General features: G+C 50.1%; 1 long non-coding RNA gene across 1 annotated transcript in view; it reads left to right on the forward strand.

Annotated features, from left to right (window-relative positions):
* Positions 1–17,513, forward strand: part of LOC140719972 (uncharacterized) — a 28,260-nt gene extending 10,747 nt beyond the window's left edge. Inside the window, exons 3-5 of the long non-coding RNA XR_012097066.1 lie at positions 4,611–4,655; positions 12,261–12,296; positions 17,392–17,513. This is a non-coding gene — a long non-coding RNA (uncharacterized lncRNA). The remainder of the gene's footprint in view (positions 1–4,610; positions 4,656–12,260; positions 12,297–17,391) is intronic.
* Positions 17,514–17,730: the final 217 nt, after the last annotated feature.

Here is a 17,730-nt window from a genome sequence, read left to right on the forward strand (position 1 = left end):
CTGGTCCTAGACTCCCCCACTATAGGAAACATCCTCTCCACATCCACTCTATCTGTGTCCTCTGGTCCTAGACTCACCCACTATAGGAAACATCCTCTCCACATCCACTCTATCTGTGTCCTCTGGTCCTAGACTCACCCACTATAGGAAACATCCTCTCCACATCCACTCTATCTGTGTCCTCTGGTCCTAGACTCCCCCACCATAGGAAACATCCTCTCCACATCCACTCTATCTGTGTCCTCTGGTCCTAGACTCCCTCACTATAGGAAACATCCTCTCCACATCCACTCTATCTGTGTCCTCTGGTCCTAGACTCCCCCACTATAGGAAACATCCTCTGCACATCCACTCTATCTGTGTCCTCTGGTCCTAGACTCCCCCACTATAGGAAACATCCTCTCCACTTCCACTCTATCTGTGTCCTCTGGTCCTAGACTCCCCCACTATAGGAAACATCCTCTCCACATCCACTCTATCTGTGTCCTCTGGTCCTAGACTCCCTCACTATAGGAAACATCCTCTCCACATCCACTCTATCTGTACCCTCTGGTCCTAGACTCCCCCACTGTAGGAAACATCCTCTCCACATCCACTCTATCTGTGTCCTCTGGTCCTAGACTCCCCCACTATAGGAAACATCCTCTCCACATCCACTGTATCTGTGTCCTCTGGTCCTAGACTCCCCCACCATAGGAAACATCCTCTCCACATCCACTGTATCTGTGTCCTCTGGTCCTAGACTCACCCACTATAGGAAACATCCTCTCCACATCCACTCTATCTGTGTCCCCTGGTCCTAGACTCCCCCACTATAGGAAACATCCTCTCCACATCCACTCTATCTGTGTCCTCTGGTCCTAGACTCCCCCACTATAGGAAACATCCTCTCCACATCCACTGTATCTGTGTCCTCTGGTCCTAGACTCACCCACTATAGGAAACATCCTCTCCACATCCACTCTATCTGTGTCCCCTGGTCCTAGACTCCCCCACTATAGGAAACATCCTCTCCACATCCACTCTATCTGTGTCCTCTGGTCCTAGACTCACCCACTATAGGAAACATCCTCTCCACATCCACTCTATCTGTGTCCCCTGGTCCTAGACTCCCCCACTATAGGAAACATCCTCTCCACATCCACTCTATCTGTGTCCTCTGGTCCTAGACTCCCCCACTATAGGAAACATCCTCTCCACATGCACTCTAACTAGGCCATTCAATGTTTGACAGGTTTCAATAAGGTCACCCCTCATTCTTTTAAACTCAGCAGCCAGTGTTGGGGCAGCTTCTCTTAGTGTTAGATCTCAAGGATTTAGATAACAAAATTAATGGCTCTATGGCTTCAAATGCACCTCATACATTAACCGTTACATTCCCAGAATAATTCTCGTGAACATCGCCTGGACTTTCTCCAATGTCAGCACATCATTTCTTTGAAAAGTGTTTCAAAACTGCTCACAATACTCCAAGTGCTTTCTTATGAAGCCTCAGCATTACATCCTAGTCCTCTTGAAATGAATGCTAACATTGCATTTATCTTCCTCATCACCGACTCAACTGCAAATTGACCTCCCAAGTCCCTGTGCAACTCCGATTTTCGAATTTTCTCTCTGTTTAGAAAATAATCTGTGCCATTCTTCCTTCTACCAAAATGTATGACCGTACACTTTGCTACACGATATTTCACCTGACACGTCTTTGCCCATTCTCCTAAACTCTCAGTACTTTTTCAGATTTCCTGCTTTCTCAACACTATCTGCCCCTCTACCTTTGTACTGTCTGCAAAAATAGGCATAGAGCCATTAATTTTGTTATCTAAATCCTTGAGATCTAACATTGAGAAGCGGCCCCAACACTGGCTGCTGATGAACATCACTAGTCCCTGGCAGCCGACGTAGAAAAGGCCTCTCTTATTGTGTGCCTCCAAGTACCTCGAAACCTCATCCTTAATACTGAATACCAACATCTTCCCAAACACTGAAGTCTGGCTAACTGGTCTATAATTTCTTGTCTTTTGCTTCCCTCCCTCTTAAAAAGTGGAGTGACAGTTATAGTTCTGGAACTATTTTAGCATCTAAGTGTTCTTTGGGTCATAGAGTAATAGAAAAGTACAGCATAGAAACAGGCCCTCAAACCCATCTAGTCTATGTGGAATCATTTAAACTGCCTAGTCCTGTGGACCCCAGTCCTCCATATCTCTACTATCCATGTCTCTATTCAAACTTCTCTGAAACTTTGAAATCGAGCTTGCACATTGCACTTGTGCTGGTGGCTCGTTCCACACTCTCACAACCTTCTGAGTGAAGAAGTGACACCACCCCCCCCCCACCATGTTCCCCTTAAACTCTTCACCTTTCACCCTTAACCCATGACCTCAGGTTGTAATCCCACACAGCCTCAATGGAAAAAGCCAGCTTGCATTTACCCTATCTACACACCTCATAATTTTGTATACCTCTATCAAATGTTCCCTTAGTTTTATGCATTCCGTGGAATAAAATCCGAACCTATTCATACTTTCCTTACACCTCAGGTCCTCTAGATCCGGCAATATCCTTGTAAATTTTCTCTGTACTCTTTCAATCTTCCCTGTAGGTAGGTGACCAGGGCTGCACACAACACTGCAAATTAGGCCTCACCAATGTCTTATGCAACTTCAACAGAACCTCTCATTTCCTGTATTCAGTACGTCGAATTATGAAGGCTAATGTGGCAAAAGCTTTCTTTACGGCCCTGTCTACCTGTGATTCCATTTGCAATGCCTTATGGACCTGTATTCTAAGATCTCTTTGTTCTACCGCACTCCTCAGAGCCCTACTGTTCACTGTGAAAGACCTGCCCTGGTTGTCCTACCAAAGCCCTACCTTACACTTGTCTGCATTAAATTCCATCTGCCGTTTCTCAGCCCATTTTTCCAGCTTGTCCAGATCCCACTGCAAGCCATGATAGTCTTCCTCGCTGTCCACTATACCCACAATCTTGGTGTCATCCGCAAAGTTACCCACATTATCATCAAAATCATTGATATAGATGACAAACAACAATATAACCCAACACCAATCCCTGTGGCACACCACTAGTCACAGGCAACCATCTACTGCCACTCTCTGGCTTCTCCCACAAAGCCAATGTCTAATCCAATTTACTACCTTACCCTGAATGCCAAGTGACTCAACCTTCTTGACCAATCTCCCTTGTGGGACCTTGTCAAATGCCTTGCTAAAGTCCATGTAGACAACATCCACTTCTTGCCTTCAACAACTTTCCTGGTAACTTAAAAAAATTCTGCAAGATTGGTTAGACACTATCTAGCACACACAAAGCCAAGCTGAGTATCCCTAATCAGTCCCTGACTATCCAAATATTCATATATCTGGTCTCTAAGAATACTTTTCAATAACTTTCCTTCTACTGATGTTAGGCTCATTGGCCTATCATTTCCTGGTTTATATTCAGAGGCTTTCTTAAACAGCGGAAAAATATTGGCCATCCTCCAATCCTCCGGTCCCTCACCTATCAATAAGGATGATCTCTGCTAGGGTCCTGCAGTACCTGCCCTTGCCTCCCACAGATCTGAAGGAACACATTCTCAGGCCTGAGGGATTTACGTCTCCAGCTCTGTAATGGGTATGGGCTCGCTGCTGCTTTGCTTCACTCTACAGACTGTCTCACCAGTAAATACAGATGCAAAGAAAAACATTTAAGATCTCCACCATCTATTTGGCGCATGCATGGATCACCATTCTGAATTACTAATGCCTCCACAATCTCTTGAGCCACCTCTTTCAGAACCCTGGGGTGTCTATGTGACTTACCTGCCTTCAGCTTCCCGTTAATAATGACAACTACATTCACTTCAGCCCCGATCCTCCTGAATTCTGGTTATATTGCTGGCATCTTCCCCTCTGCCACTTCCCTGTTCCCCATTCCAACCTCTCCAGCATCATTTCCAATGTATATCGAAGAGTTCAGCCCATAATGTTGTGATGAACCAGTTTAAAAGCAAATCAAAAACAGCCAAACACTAATCCCTCCTACCTACACCATGCCCATATCCATCCATCTTCCTCACATCCATGAGCCTGTCAAAACATCTCTTAAAAGCCTCTAATGTATTTGCCTCTACCGCCATAGCAGGCCGTGCATTCCGGGCATCCATGACTCTCTGTGCAGAAGAACCTGCCCCTCAATCCTCCTTGAACCTACCCCCTCTCACCTTCAATGCGTGCCCTCTGGTATTCGACATTTCAACCCTGGGAAAGAAATACACTCTGTCCACTTTATCTATGCCCCTCATGATCTTGTAAGATCATCCCTCAGCAAGTTACAATACAACATGCTTTCTGGCCTCTCAATTATCCTGTCAGCTTCTAAATGTTTCCTGGTCTTCTGTTGTCCACCAGAACCGCACAGGAATCAGAGCTGAGATCTCACATACAGCAAAGTGTATCTCTTGCAGATTCAATATGGGAAATGTGGTCACTCGGTGCTCTGTTCAATAACGCACGGGAGATCTAACCCAGGTCTCTGTCCTGTCTCCGTCTCTCATCCATGTCCTGCTCTGTACACAGAATATCTAATTCCTTGTCTTCTTCACATTCCACAGGCCCTTCGTTTTACCAAGTGACAAGACTGAAGGTTCTGCCAGAGAGTAAGTGACAGTGGCACACTGTGCCTGTGACCGGCCGGAGTAGAATCAAAGGCTGTAACCTGCTGAAAGAGGATCTGTTTGATGTGTTAATGAGTGCAGTTAGACAGAGAGGGGATTAACGGAACAGCAGGGCACGGCAAGTCTGTGAAATGCAGGTCAGAGCGTCAAGGAGACCTAGCACCAAAGTGAGAATGGGGCAAATGCCCAGAGTAGCAGGTTGTTGGTGTGTTCGGAGAGCGAGGTTGTGTCAATGTTCCAGGGAACTGTGCAGCTGGGTTGTCTGGGTTCTGGCAGAAACAGAAGAAAGAGTACTGTTGAACCTGACGCTCGGTGCTGCAGGCTGAAGGTGGGCTGGTGGGTTCAAGGCTTCCACTGAGCAGCTCTGGAAGAGTTCTGGTGGGAGTGAGATGGAGAGAGAGGGGGAAGGAAGAGAGCGACAGGTAGGTGCTGGATATGGAGTTACTAATTAGACCATAATATGTTGGAGCAGATAAGGCCATTCGGCTCATCGAGTCTGCTCCGCGTTCCATCATGGCTGTTTTATTATGCTTTATCAACCCCATTCTCCTGCCTTCTCCCTGGAACCTTTGATGCTCTGATTAATCTAGAACCTATCACCCTCTCCCTTAAACATACCCAATGACTTGGCCTGCAGAGCAATGAATTCCACAGGGTTACCACACTTCGGCTGAAGATATTTTCCCTCATCTTTGTCCGAAAGGGATACACTGAAGCTGTGCCCTCTGGTCCCAAACTACCTATTGTAGGATTCAGCCTCTCCACATCCGCCTCATCCACTTTCAATATTCAATAGTTTTTAATGATAACCCCCTCATTCTTTTAAACCAAGCCAGTATACGTTCAGAGCCATCAAAAGTTCCTCATATTTTAACTCTTTCATTCCTGTGAAGCCCTTCTGGACCATCTGCAACGCCAGCACAACCTCTCTCCAATAAGGGACCCCAAAACCACTCACCATATTCCAAGCACAGTCTGACCAATGTCTCATAAAGCTTCAGCATTACGTTCTTGCTTTTGTATTCTGGGCTTCTCAAAATGAAGGCTAACGTTGCATTTGCCTCCCTTACCAGCCTGCAAGTTCACCACTGGGGAACTCTCACATCTCTTTTCTGAAGTTTGAATTTTCTCCACCTTTGGAAGGTGGTCCGTGCCTTTATTCCTTCTACAAAAGTGCACGTCAGGCACTTCCCTACACTGTACTCCATCTGCCCAGTCTCCCAATCTGTCTGTTTCTCTGCAGACACCCTGTGTCGTTAACACTACCTGCCCCTCTCTTGTCCACAAACGTGGCCACAAAGTCATCAATTCTTTCATATACAGTGTAAAAAGAAACTGCCCCAACATCAACCCCTGTGGCACACTCTGGCCACCAGTAGCCAAGCAGAAATGTTCTTCCTTTATTCCCACTCTGTCGATGCTACTTGATTTAATTCTTTATATCTCCACCATCCGGAACAGGGTCCCGGATAACTTCGGTAGGAAGTCGGCATGGTGAGTGGAACTGGATCACTGAGTCTGTGAGCAGGCTGGTAAATTAACCAGAGGCCCTGCAGTGCTCCTGCTGACAGACAGGTGGCAGCAGTCCAGTGGTAAGAGACAGAAGCCCCTCTCCTCACTCTGCTCCTCCAAGGGGAAGGAACAGTGAAAACGGCTGCCCTGAGCTCCAGTGCCAACCGTGGGTGTGGTTATGGACCCCTGTACCCCGTCCTTGTGCTCCTCAAACATTCCTAACAGCCAATATGAAATCCCTGAGGTAAAACACGCAGATTTCGTCTTATTTTATGATATACTGTACATGCAATAGAAATTTGCAGTAAGTACAGGGCTATCAGCCCACGAAGCTCTGCCATCTATTTAACTTACTCTGAGGACATTCTAACCCTTTCCATCTACATAGCGCTCCATTTCTCCATCGTCCACGTGCCAATGTAAGAGTCCCCTGAAGGTCCTAATGTATCTGCCTCTACCCACACCACCCCAGTGTCTACCAGGCAATCACCACTCTCTCTATCTGTCGTCCTGCTCCACCTTTCTCCACTCACATTAAAATTCTGCTTCCTCAAGTCTGTCATTTTCACTCCAGGAAGAAGTCTGTTACTATCCAGTCAGTATCATCTTGTACTCCTCTTTCAACTCACCTCTCACCCTCCTTCACTCCAGGGAGAAAATCTCACAAACCAGGCTTTCTGATCCACTCAGTATCATCTTGTACTCCTCTTTCAACTCACCTCTCACCCTCCTTCACTCCAGGGAGAAAAATCTCACAAACCAGGCTTTCTGATCCACTCAGTATCATCTTGTACTCCTCTTTCAACTCACCTCTCACCCTCCTTCACTCCAGGGAGAAAAATCTCACAAACCAGGCTTTCTGATCCACTCAGTATCATCTTGTACTCCTCTTTCAACTCACCTCTCACCCTCCTTCACTCCAGGGAGAAAAATCTCACAAACCAGGCTTTCTGATCCACTCAGTATCATCTTGTACTCCTCTTTCAACTCACTTCTCACCCTCCTTCACTCCAGGGAGAAAATCTCACAAACCAGGCTTTCTGATCCACTCAGTATCATCTTGTACTCCTCTTTCAACTCACCTCTCACCCTCCTTCACTCCAGGGAGAAAATCTCACAAACCAGGCTTTCTGATCCACTCAGTATCATCTTGTACTCCTCTTTCAACTCACCTCTCACCCTCCTTCACTCCAGGGAGAAAAATCTCACAAACCAGGCTTTCTGATCCACTCAGTATCATCTTGTACTCCTCTTTCAACTCACCTCTCACCCTCCTTCACTCCAGGGAGAAAAATCTCACAAACCAGGCTTTCTGATCCACTCAGTATCATCTTGTACTCCTCTTTCAACTCACCTCTCACCCTCCTTCACTCCAGGGAGAAAAATCTCACAAACCAGGCTTTCTGATCCACTCAGTATCCTGGTAGGTATTTTATATGCAAGAGTCCCTTCAATGCCCCTATGTACCTGCCTCCACCAACATCCTTCCTATAATCAGATGACCAGACCTGAAGCAATATTCCAAATGTGGTCTAACCAGGACTTGAAGAGCTGCAACATTACCTGACGACTCTTGAACTCATTCCCCCACTAGTGAAGGCTAAGACACATTCTGCCTCCTTAACAACCTTCATAGTTTCTACACAAAGTACAATGTAGATGCTGTGGTCAAATCAACACGTACAAACAAGCCGGAGGAACTCAGCAGGTCGGGCAGCATCCGTTGAAACGAGCAGTCAATGGCCCGAAACGTTCAATGGATGCTGCCTGACCTGCTGAGTTCATCCAGCTTGTTTGTAAGTGTACTTCATAGTTTCTGCCTGCTCCTGCCCCTGCCCCTCTGCACACTGAACTTGTGTCTGCATCAATCTACTCAACTCTACCCCCCCATTGCAGTCCCTACCCACCTATATCTGACACCGCATACTCTCAATCTCTTCAAGTGGTGTCAATCACTTAGTCCTGACAGCCTCATTTTCACCACGAATGCTCAGTCCCGATACACTTCTATCCCCCGTCAAGGAGGCCTTAAAGCTCTCTGCTTCTTTCTCAGCATAAGACCCAACCGTTTCCCTCCTCCACCAACCTCCGCCACTACCTTCCACTACCACCCTCCTCCACTACCCCCTACCATCACCACCCTCCTCCACTACCCCCCTCCATCACCACCCTCCACTACCACCCTCTTCCACTACCCCCCTCCTCCACCACCCTCCACTGTCTGGCAGAACTCTCTCTTGCTCTCAAGAGTTTTTCCTTCAGTTCCTCACACTCTTTCCAGACTCAAGGGGTAGCAATGTCTCCAACTATGCCTGTTTTTTTGTTCCAAGCCTTCCCTGGTAATGGGGAAGCTCCCTGACTCATCCTCTGCCACAATGCCAAATGCATTGGTGCTGTTTCATGCACCGATGCAGAGCTCGTCAATTTTATCAACTTTGTCTCCAACCTCCACCCTTCCCTGAATTCACTTGGTCCATTTCTGACCCCTCTCTCTCCTCTCGATCTCTCAGTCTCCATCTCTCTGGAAACCCGCCCTTCCCACAGCCACCTTCCCCTGCTCGTTCTTGTAAAAATGCTGTTCTCTTTTCTCAGTTCCTTTGACTCCGTGACATCTTTTCCCCAGATTCAGGTATTCCTTTCTGGAACTCCAGAGAAATCATCTTTCTTCAAAGAACGGAGTTTCCCATCCCCCACTACTGATGTCGCCCTCACTCGCTCTCCTCGATTTCTGTACATCCATGTTCACCCCAACTTCCTGCAGCCTTCACATGGTTGGAGGTTCCTTGTCCTGCCACCCATGAGCCGCCTCACTGCCCAGTGTCCCTGACCCTGGAGTGGCTGGTCCTGGCTCACCTCTGACCCTGGTCAGATCAGCCCTCGGTCCTCCGCAGTTTGCCTATCAGGAGCACGTTGGAGTCGACGATGCTGTCATCTACCCCCGGGTCAGATCAGCCCTCGATCCTCTGCAGTTTGCCTACCAGGAGCACGTTGGAGTCGACGATGCTGTCATCTACCCCCGGGTCAGATCAGCCCTTGATCCTCTGCAGTTTGCCTACCAGGAGCACGTTGGAGTCGACGATGCTGTCATCTACCCCCGGGTCAGATCAGCCCTCGTTCCTCTGCAGTTTGCCTACCAGGAGCATGTTGGAGTTGACGATGCTGTCATCTACCCCCGGGTCAGATCAGCCCTCGTTCCTCTGCAGTTTGCCTACCAGGAGCATGTTGGAGTCGACAATGCTGTCATCTACCTGCTGAGCAGAGCCTGCTCCCATTGGATAAGCAGGGCAGCTCTGTGAGGATCACGTACTTTGATTTCTCAAGTGCCTTCAATACCACACAGCCCTCACTGCTGGGGGAAAGGTTCCATTCAATGCAGATTAACACTTCCACTATATCCTGGATAATGGACGACCTGACTGACAGACCACAGTTTGTGCAGCTTCAGAGCTGTGTGTCAGACATGGCTATAAGCAGCACTGGACTGTATCGGCTGCCTTCCTGTTTACTCTGCACACCTTTGACTTTAGATACATCACTGAGTCATGTCGTCTGCGGAAATTCTCTGATGACTCAGTAATAGCTGGATGTATGAAGGGTGGACAGGAGGATGAATACAGGGCCCTGGTGGAGGACTTTGTCAAATGGTGCAGGCTGAATCATGTGCAGCTCAACATCAGTAAGGCAAAGGAGACAGTGGTGGACTTTAGGAGGACTAAGACTGCTCTCTGTTACCTGTTACTGTCGATGGTGAGGACGTGGATGTGGTGAGGGCCTACATGTATCTGGGGGTGGGGGGGCATCTGGACAACAGACTTGAGTGGAGCACTGTGTACAAGAAGGGCCAGAGTCGCCTCTACTTCCTGAGGAGACTGAGGTCCTTTGGAGTATGCAGGCCTCTCCTTTACAAGTTCTACCAGTCTGTTGTTGCCAGTACAATCTTCAATGCAGTGGTGTGCTGGGGCAATGGCATCAACATGGGCGATGCCAACAGGCTCAATGAACTGATTAGAAAGGCTGGCTCTGTTATTGGAGTCAAGACTGGACACACGGGAGGCTGTGGTAGAACAAAGGACCCTACGGAAAATCCTTGAAATTCTGGACAACGTTTCTCACCCTCTGCGTGCCATCTTGGCTGAACAGAGGAGCACTTTCAGTAACGGACTAAGACAACTGCGCTGCTCCAAGAGCGCTGTATGAGGTCATTCTTACCTTCGGCCATTAGGCTCTATAATGAGTCAACATATAGCCAGGGAAGTGATGACCGCTCCTCTTAGATTGTTTAAAGTAACTTGTTTTTATTTATTCTTCTCACTTCTCTTCTAAAATTTGTAAATCTGTGAACTTGTAATGCTATTGTGCCACTGTAATTTCTTTTGGAATCAATGAATTATCTATCCATTTTAATTCACGTACCCATTCCTGTTCCAAATATTGGTCCATGTCTTCACCTTTTGCCATGATGAGGCTACTCCCAGGGTGGATGAGCATCACTTCATATTCCATGTGAGCCGCCTCCAATCTAACGAGTGAACAGCAATTTTGTCTTCCCGTAATCACCCCCCCCCAGTTCTATTGTTATTCCTTGTTCATCATCCATTCCCTTTTTCTTTCAGACATTTTCCCTCTTGCTTTCCAGTCCTGAAGAAGGGTCTTTCCCCAAAATGTCGTTTATTCATTTCCATAGATGCTGCCTGACTTGCTGAATTTTACTTTCAATACCCATCCCTTCACCATTTCTGCCCCACACTGCTTGCCATCCACATTCAGTTGCAACCTTCTACACCATCCGTATCTGTCATCTGAAACCTTACTAACCCACCATTCTGCTTCCTCATCCATCATTTATAATAATCACAAGGAGCAGGGATCCCAGAACCAATTCCTCAGAACACCATTGGTCACCAGACTCCAGGTAGATCCTGTACCACACACTCTCTTCCATGAGCAAGCCAGTTTTGAATCCACAGTCACGTTTCCCTGGAACTGATGCCTCCCAGCTCTCTGAAGGAGCTTGCTGTGTGGAACCTTATGATGCCCCTCACTGAGGTCAATATACACCACCTCTACCTTCATCAAAGGCCTGTGTGACATCCTGAAAGAATGCACTCCACCTTGTGATTTGCTGCTGACAAAGCAACGCTGACTATCCTTAATTGGGCTATGCGTCTCCAAATGCTCATATTATCCTGTCTTAATACTATTGTACAATGATAATATGGACTCTTCCGAAGTGTTCCCTAGCAGCTTACCACCACCAAGGAAGGGTAACTGACCTGTGCATGCTGTCGGTTGCTGCCCCACCACCTCATTAAACAAAACTGTCAAATGTGTGATTTTCCCGTCTTCTGAGATATTCCCTGAACCAAGTGACTTTTGGAAGCTTGCTACGAATGCCGGCTGGCGGCGCAATGGCATCAGCGCCGGACTCCGGTGCGAAGGCTCCCAAGTTCGAATCCAGGTCGGGCCATCCCCGAGCACGCTTTCCATTGTCGAGCTATCCACTCGTCCTTGTAAAAATACAAGGGTCGAGTCAGGAACGTTCCAGTTAATCCGGAAGGAGACCAATCCTGACACCACGCGCCAGACAAGAATGGCTGACTGTCTGGTGCGACACGCTAAAAAAATTAAAAGAACTACTAACGCCTCCACAGCTCCCTGAACCAAGTGACTTTTGGAAGGTCACTTCTAATGCCTCCACAGTGTCTTCATCTGCCTCTTTCAGATCCAGGAGATTTATTCACCTCCCGACAGTTGAGTTTCCCCAGCACATGACACTCACCTCTGCCCTCTGACTCTCTTCATATCACTGGTCTCTTCCGCTGTGGAGACCAACGCAACATACTTATTTGTATCCTCTGCACTCACTCCTCAGAGCCCACTTGTTCTCTCCCATCCGGCAGCCACCCAGACTCACTTCACTGGTGAGTAACGTGAACTCTCCACCGTCCCATCCAAAGGCAACACGCTGTGGGAGGGGGCATTAGGTACATGTATTGCGACACCAACGCTGCACCCTGTCTCCCTCCCTGCAGTGGAGATGCTCTAATTCTTTACCTTCTCCGCGTTTTTCAACAGGAATCCGTTTGAGGGAATAAGGGACGGAATTGGCTGGTAAGTGGACGTAGAACTCTGCATCTGTGAGCGGGCCAGTGGATGAAGCAGAGGAGCTGCAGTATTGCTTCAGTGCTCATGTTGATGGAGGATTGAGAGATCTCCTTCGGTGAGGGACAAAAGCCCCTCTCATCACACTGCTTCTCTGTGGGCAACAAGGTTCTGTTGTACAAGTGAAGAGCTTTACTTTATTAAGCCCTGCGTGTGACGGGAGCGGACTTCTGTGCTTTTGCTGAAGTAACGTACATCCCCAGCACAGGGAAATGAATTGGAGGCTGGGGATGCTTTTGTGTCCAAGCCAGAGCGACAGAGTTAGCGTCGACCCGCATTGTTTTCTTGGGTCAGTGTGCAGGCAGACGTGGTTGTCCAGAACAATGGTACAACCGGTGATGGATTACCCTGCTATGTGAGTTGATTACCTCAGTGGCCATCGGAATACGCAGAGCAGAACCATTCATTAACGAAATCAGAGGCATTACCGGTTCTGTCCTGAGGTACCGACTGCCGGGGTCAGAGTCATCGGTCTCCCACAGAAGGAGGTTGCTGTAGTAGTCTGGTGAACTACCTCACTGAGGGAACAACTGTCAGACACCTCCTCTTACTTACCCTTTGAACAGGATCCCACTAAGGAACACCAGGACATTGTCTCCCACACCATCACTGACCGAATTAACTCTGGGGATCTCCCATCCGCTCTCCACCAATCTCATAATTCCCTCACCCACACCTCCTGTTTCTACCTCCTACCCAAGACCCACAAACCTGCTTGTCCAGAAAGACCCATTGTTTCTGCTTGTTCCTGCCCCACTGAACTTACATCTGCGTACCTCGACTGATTTATCCCTGGCTCAATCCATTCCTACCGACATCCGTGACACCACATGCTCTTGATCTCTACAATGATTTCAAGCTCCCTGGCCCCGATCAACTAATTTTCACCATGGACCTATACAACTCTATCCTCCACCAGGAAGGCCTCAAAGCTCGCTGGCTCTTTCTGTATACTAGACCCATTCAGTTCCTTTCCATCACCACTCTCCTCCATCTGGCCGAACTAGCCCTCACTCTCAATAAATTCTCCTTAGGGTCCTCCCACTTCCTTCAAACAAAAGGTGTAGCCAGGGGCACTCACATGCGTCCCAGCTATGCTTGCCTTTTTGTCCACTACATTGAACAGTCTATTTTGCAAGCCTACACTGGTGTCACTCCCCCACTTTTCCTACACTTCATCGATAACTGCATTGATGCTGCTTCCTGCATTCATGCAGAGCTCGACTTAATCAACTTTGCCTCTAACTTCCACCCTGCCCTCAAATTTACCTGGGCCATTCCGATACCTCTCTCCCCTTTCTTGATCTCACTATATCTAACTCCAGGGACAGCTTATCCACCGATGTCTACACAAACCCACAGACTCTCACAGCTACCTGGACTATACCTCGTCCCACCCTGTTACTTGTCATCCGTCCAATTCCTCTGTCTCTGCCGCATCTGCTCTCAGGATGAGGCTTTCCATTCCAGGACTAAAGATATGTCCTCCTTCAAAGAAAGGGACTTCCCTCCCTCCATCATCAACACTGCCCTCAACCGCGTCTCTTCCATTTCACACGAGTCTGCCCTCCCCCCATCCTCCCAGCATCCTACCAGGGATAGGGTTCCTCTTGTCCTCACCTAGCACCCCAGCAGCTTCCACCTCCAGTACATAAGTCTCCACGTAAACACACGGAAATCTGCAGATGCTGGAAATTCAAGCAACACACACAAAATGCTGGTGGAACGCAGCAGGCTAGGCAGCATCTATAGGGAGAAGTACTGTCGACGTTTTGGGCTGAGATCCTTCGTCAGGACATAATTCTCCATAACTTCCACAACTCCATCAGGATCCCACCACCAAGCACACCCCCCCCCGCCCCCCACACACACACACACTTTCTGCTTTCCACAGGGATCGCTCTCTTCACAACTCCCTCGTCCATTCGTCCCTCACCACTGATTTCCCTCCTGGCACTTGTCCTTGCAAGTGGAACATGTGCTACACCTGCCCCTACACCTCCTCCCTCACTACCATTCAGGGTCACAAACAGTCCTTGCAACACTTTACCTCTGAGTCTGTTGGGGTCATACACTGTGTCCAATGCTCTCTGTGTGGCCTCGTGTATATCTATGAGACCCGATGTAGACTGGGAGACTGGGAGACCACTTCGCCGAGCATTTACTCCATCCACCAGGAAAAACAGGATCTCCCAGTAGTCACCCATTTTAATCCACTTCCCACTCCCAATCCGCTATGTCCATCCACGGCCTCTTCCCACTCCCATTCCGCTATGTCCATCCACGGCCTCCTCCCGCTCCCATTCCGCTATGTCCATCCACGGCCTCCTCCCGCTCCCATTCCGCTATGTCCATCCACGGCCTCCTCCCGCTCCCATTCCGCTATGTCCATCCACGGCCTCCTCCCGCTCCCATTCCGCTATGTACATCCACGGCCTCCTCCCGCTCCCATTCCGCTATGTCCATCCACGGCCTCCTCCCACTCCCATTCCGCTATGTCCATCCACGGCCTCCTCCCACTCCCATTCCGCTATGTCCATCCACGGTCTCTTCCCACTCCCATTCCGCTATGTCCATCCACGGTCTCTTCCCACTCCCATTCCGCTATGTCCATCCACGGTCTCTTCCCACTCCCATTCCGCTATGTCCATCCACGGTCTCTTCCCACTCCCATTCCGCTATGTCCATCCACGGCCTCTTCCCGCTCCCATTCCGCTATGTCCATCCACGGCCTCTTCCCGCTCCCATTCCGCTATGTCCATCCACGGTCTCTTCCCGCTCCCATTCCGCTATGTCCATCCACGGCCTCTTCCCACTCCCATTCCGCTATGTCCATCCACGGTCTCTTCCCGCTCCCATTCCGCTATGTCCATCCACGGCCTCTTCCCACTCCCATTCCGTTATGTCCATCCACGGTCTCTTCCCACTCCCATTCCGCTATGTCCATCCACGGCCTCTTCCCACTCCCATTCCGCTATGTCCATCCACGGTCTCTTCCCACTCCCATTCCGCTATGTCCATCCACGGCCTCCTCCCGCTCCCATTCCGCTATGTCCATCCACGGCCTCCTCCCGCTCCCATTCCGCTATGTCCATCCAAGGCCTCCTCCCGCTCCCATTCCGCTATGTCCATCCAAGGCCTCCTCCCGCTCCCATTCCGCTATGTCCATCCACGGCCTCCTCCCACTCCCATTCCGCTATGTCCATCCACAGCCTCTTCCCAATCCCATTCCGCTATGTCCATCCACGGCCTCTTCCCACTCCCATTCCGCTATGTCCATCCACGGCCTCTTCCCACTCCCATTCCGCTATGTCCATCCACGGTCTCTTCCCACTCCCATTCCGCTATGTCCATCCACGGTCTCTTCCCACTCCCATTCCGCTATGTCCATCCACGGCCTCTTCCCACTCCCATTCCGCTATGTCCATCCACGGTCTCTTCCCACTCCCATTCCGCTATGTCCATCCACGGCCTCCTCCCGCTCCCATTCCGCTATGTCCATCCACGGCCTCCTCCCACTCCCATTCCGCTATGTCCATCCACGGCCTCCTCCCGCTCCTTTTCCGCTATGTCCATCCACGGCCTCCTCCCGCTCCCATTCCGCTATGTCCATCCAAGGCCTCCTCCCGCTCCCATTCCGCTATGTCCATCCAAGGCCTCCTCCCGCTCCCATTCCGCTATGTCCATCCACGGCCTCCTCCCGCTCCCATTCCGCTATGTCCATCCACGGCCTCCTCCCGCTCCCATTCCGCTATGTCCATCCAAGGCCTCCTCCCGCTCCCATTCCGCTATGTCCATCCAAGGCCTCCTCCCGCTCCCATTCCGCTATGTCCATCCACGGCCTCCTCCCACTCCCATTCCGCTATGTCCATCCACAGCCTCTTCCCAATCCCATTCCGCTATGTCCATCCACGGCCTCTTCCCACTCCCATTCCGCTATGTCCATCCACGGCCTCCTCCCACTCCCATTCCGCTATGTCCATCCACAGCCTCCTCCCACTCCCATTCCGCTATGTCCATCCACGGCCTCTTCCCACTCCCATTCCGCTATGTCCATCCACGGCCTCCTCCCACTCCCATTCCACTATGTCCATCCACAGCCTCTTCCCACTCCCATTCCGCTATGTCCATCCACGGCCTCCTCCCACTCCCATTCCACTATGTCCATCCACGGCCTCTTCCCACTCCCATTCCGCTATGTCCATCCACGGCCTCCTCCCACTCCCATTCCGCTATGTCCATCCACAGCCTCTTCCCACTCCCATTCCGCTATGTCCATCCACGGCCTCCTCCACTGTCAGGCCGGAGGAGCAACACTTTGTATTCCGTCTGGGGATCTCCAGCCTGGTGCTTGAACATTGACGTCTCAAACTTCCGGTAATGCCCCCCCCCCCCCCTCACCATTCCCATTTCCCTCTCTCACCTCACCTGCCTATCACCTCCCTCTGCTGCTCCTCCCCCTTTTCTTTCTTCGCGGCCTGATTCCCATTCTCCAACCCTGTATGTATTTCACGAATCAACTTCCCAGCTCTTCACTTCCCCTCCCAGTTTCACCTATCACCTTGTGTTTCTCTCCCCCCCCCTTCTTAATTCTGGCTCATCTTTTTTTTTATCTCCAGTCTTGCCGAAGGGTCTCGGCCCGACACGTCGACTGTGCTCTTTCCCATAGACGCTGCCTGGCCTGCTGAGTTCCTCCAGCATTTTGTGCGTGTTGCTTGATCTTCCCCAGTAACCCACACGGGAGTGCCTAAGAGACATTGAATACTACAGCCCAGAAACAGACCCCTCGCCCAGGTCGGCCACACCGAAATATTACTCCGCCTAGTGCCTTCGACCTGCAGCTGCACCGCAGTACTGTGTACCCCTCTCGTCCATGTCCCTGTCCTCTCTAACTCTGGGAACGCGTAACCCAGCGCATCTCCACACTCTCCCGGTCAAACGCAGCCGGTTTCACTGCAGAACCTCAGAACGGCCCCTCCAGTAAAGGGACTGCTCTTCCGCTCTCGGGAATACTCCCCTCACCTTTCTCTGTTATACCTTCCAGGAAGGAGATCTGGTTCGTTGTCACTGACGGGTTCAGCTGCCCCATCCCGTGAGGCCGACCAAGGCGCGCTGATTCCCCGCCTTGCTTCAGGTTAAACATCGCTTTCTGCACTCTCTCCGCTATTAATGCCCTCCCGTCACCAGCTCTCAGTAATCACAGCACCGGCCTGCTCACCCAACCTGGCATCGGCCCTCCGTGTCCAACCAGTGAATCTTATCGTGACCGCACTGCCACAACAGGGTCCTGGGATCTCCGCCGACCGTGGTCCAACGGCGTTGTCGACAGAAGTGATCTTGAGATGACACATTGCATGTGGGCCTGGGGCTCCTGGCCCACGGT

Source organism: Hemitrygon akajei, chromosome 2, assembly GCF_048418815.1.
Source record: "Hemitrygon akajei chromosome 2, sHemAka1.3, whole genome shotgun sequence".
Classification (NCBI taxonomy): Eukaryota; Metazoa; Chordata; class Chondrichthyes; order Myliobatiformes; family Dasyatidae; genus Hemitrygon; species Hemitrygon akajei.